The sequence below is a fragment of the Struthio camelus genome, unplaced genomic scaffold (genome assembly GCF_040807025.1).
Source record: "Struthio camelus isolate bStrCam1 unplaced genomic scaffold, bStrCam1.hap1 HAP1_SCAFFOLD_142, whole genome shotgun sequence".
Classification (NCBI taxonomy): domain Eukaryota; kingdom Metazoa; phylum Chordata; class Aves; order Struthioniformes; family Struthionidae; genus Struthio; species Struthio camelus.
Genome location: NW_027182708.1, coordinates 37,501 through 40,000, shown reverse-complemented (window position 1 = coordinate 40,000; position 2,500 = coordinate 37,501).

Sequence of the window (2,500 nt, the reverse complement as noted above, 5' to 3'; positions counted from 1 at the left end):
ACGCTCCCTGTGACGGGGAAGCAGGGAAGCGCCAGCCCGCCGAGGGGCCTCTCCGACGTGTCCCGGGACGCCTCAGCGGGCGTCTGCGTGTGGGTGTGGATCGGCAGCCGCGAGCCGGCTGCTGCTCCGGCCGGAGCACCGGCATCACCACGCTCCCTGCGACAGGGGCCCGAAGAACGAGGCTCTCGAGCCGCTGGTGTCTGGGCAGAGCCGCACGGGGCACCCCCCGGTTTCTCTCTGGACCACCCTCTGGCGTTCACGAACGGCACACGCACCGGGCCTTTTCCCCGGCCGCGGGGGGGGGGGGGGGGGGGGTGTCCGGCTCACCCCTCTCCCGAGTCGGCAACGGCTGCATGGGACCTGCCGCTGGCTGGGCTCCCCGCCTCCGCAGCGGCTTCCGGCACCTGGGACACACTCGCGGGGCTGCCGGAGACCTGCCGGGAGACCGCCGCGCCGAACGGGCAAAAGAAAGTGCTCTCCCCGAAGGGCCGGGCTCAGGACCGCTCCCCGCCTGCCCTCGTCGCAAGCCGCCCTAGGCCTCCCGCGGGCCGGCCACAATGCGCTGGGGGCGCCCGGGAGTGCGGCTCCGGAACTCAGCGGCTGTTCACCCTGTGGCCTACAGTCGTACCGCTAAGTCCAGCGGGGCGGGAGAGCCGAAGGACAGCCGCCCCTCCTACCGGGGAGTGGCTCGAAAGTGGCCGACCTCTACGATGACGTAACTGGAGGCAGCGACGCAGAGCGACCCCTTTCGCCGCTCCACAGGAACGCCAGGGAGAACAGGTCTACCAGCCACCACCCCGAAAGGCCACCAAGTCTCGCTGGAGCCTGGTAGACCTGCTGCCAGTTAGCGGAGGCAGACCCGGGGCACCGGCTGCGACTTCTCCGGGCCTCCCGGAGCCGCGGAGACCGGCTACGCCGCGCCCCTTCGAGGCCGGCCTCCCCGGAGGCCGGTCGACCCGCCCGCCCCTTCGAGGCTCGGCGGCCTCCCCGGAGGCCGGTCGACCAGCTCGCCCCTTCGAGGCTCGGCGGCCTCCCCGGAGGCCGGTCGACCAGCTCGCCTCTCCCCGGAGGCCGGTCGACCAGCTCGCCCCTTCGAGGCTCGGCGGCCTCCCCGGAGGCCGGTCGACCAGCTCGCCCCTTCGAGGCTCGGCGGCCTCCCCGGAGGCCGGTCGACCAGCTCGCCTCTCCCCGGAGGCCGGTCGACCAGCTCGCCCCTTCGAGGACCTCCCCGGAGGCCGGTAGACTCTCTGGCCGCTGCCAAGGCAGCCTCCCAGGCCCGGGCGGGCGAGCGGGCGGGCGGGCCGGCCGCTGCCGAGTTGGACCCTTCGGGCCGGCCGCTAACAGGCCAGCCCGCCGCCCCTCCCGAGTCCCCCTCCCCGGCCGGACCCGTTCGGTTTCCTTGGAGAGCTGCCGCTTCTCCCTTAGCCGCTTAGCGTGCTTTCTTTGTTTAGGTTTCCCCCCCCCCCCCCCCCGGCTTGCTCCTTTTCGGTGTCGTACGGGCTTTTTTTTTTTTTTTTTTTGTGTGTGTGCGTGCGTGCGTGCGTGCGTGCGTGCGTGTGTGCGTGTGTGTGTGCGCGCGCGCGCGCGTGTGCGTGTGCGCTTTCTGTATGCTTGCCCCACCACCAGCAGCAGCAGCAGCACCTCCCTTTCTCGCCCTTACCATCTTCCTCGCTGGTTTTCCTTCGTTTCCCGTGTTGTTTCCTCTCCTCCACCACCACCACCCCCCCCCCCCGGCCCCCCGATCTCCTTGGGAGGCCTGCTCATTTTTTTGCTACTTGGCACAGGAAGCGGCGTGCGGTCCAGCGGCAGGGGAAGGTCCTCGTGCGCGAATGTAGGGCGCTGCAGTCGCCGTTGGGGCTTTCTTTTCTCTTTCTCTCTGCCTGCCTGCCCCTCTCCCTCCCCCTCCCCCTCCTGCCCTTAATTGGTGGACCGTCCCGCCGCCCTCCCCCCCCCCCCGCCCAGCGCCGCCACTGCCGCTGCCCCCACCCCCCGCCCCCAACCCCGGCCCATTCGTCGTCGCCTCGCTTGCTCCCTCGCGCGCGCGCCCTTCACTGCCCGGCTCCAGCCCCTGTCCGTTCCTAAACTTCTCGGCCAGCGCGCCGCCGGGGGCTGAGGAAGAATCCCTGACCCCAGGCTGACCTCCCGCGCCTCTCCCGCCCGGCGCTTGCCCCTCCCCCCGCCCCCAAACCACACTCTCCGCGCAGGTGCACGGCGCCCGGGCGCGGGGTGGGGCGGGGCGGGGCGGGGCGGGGCGGGGCCGGGACCCGCGCGCTTCGGCCAGGCGCTCGGGGAAGCGGCTGCCGCACGCGCCCGCCGCCTCCCCCTCCCCCCCCCAACTCCCCTCCCCGCGCTGGGAGTCCCCCTCCTTCGCCCCTTCGAAAAGGTAAGCGGCGCGGAGGCCCCACGGCAGGGGGGGGGGGGGGGGCGGTACTCGTGCGCCGCTGCAGCCGCCGTCCGCGCCTTCCTCCCCCACCCCCCCCGGGCGATGTACGCGCGCGTC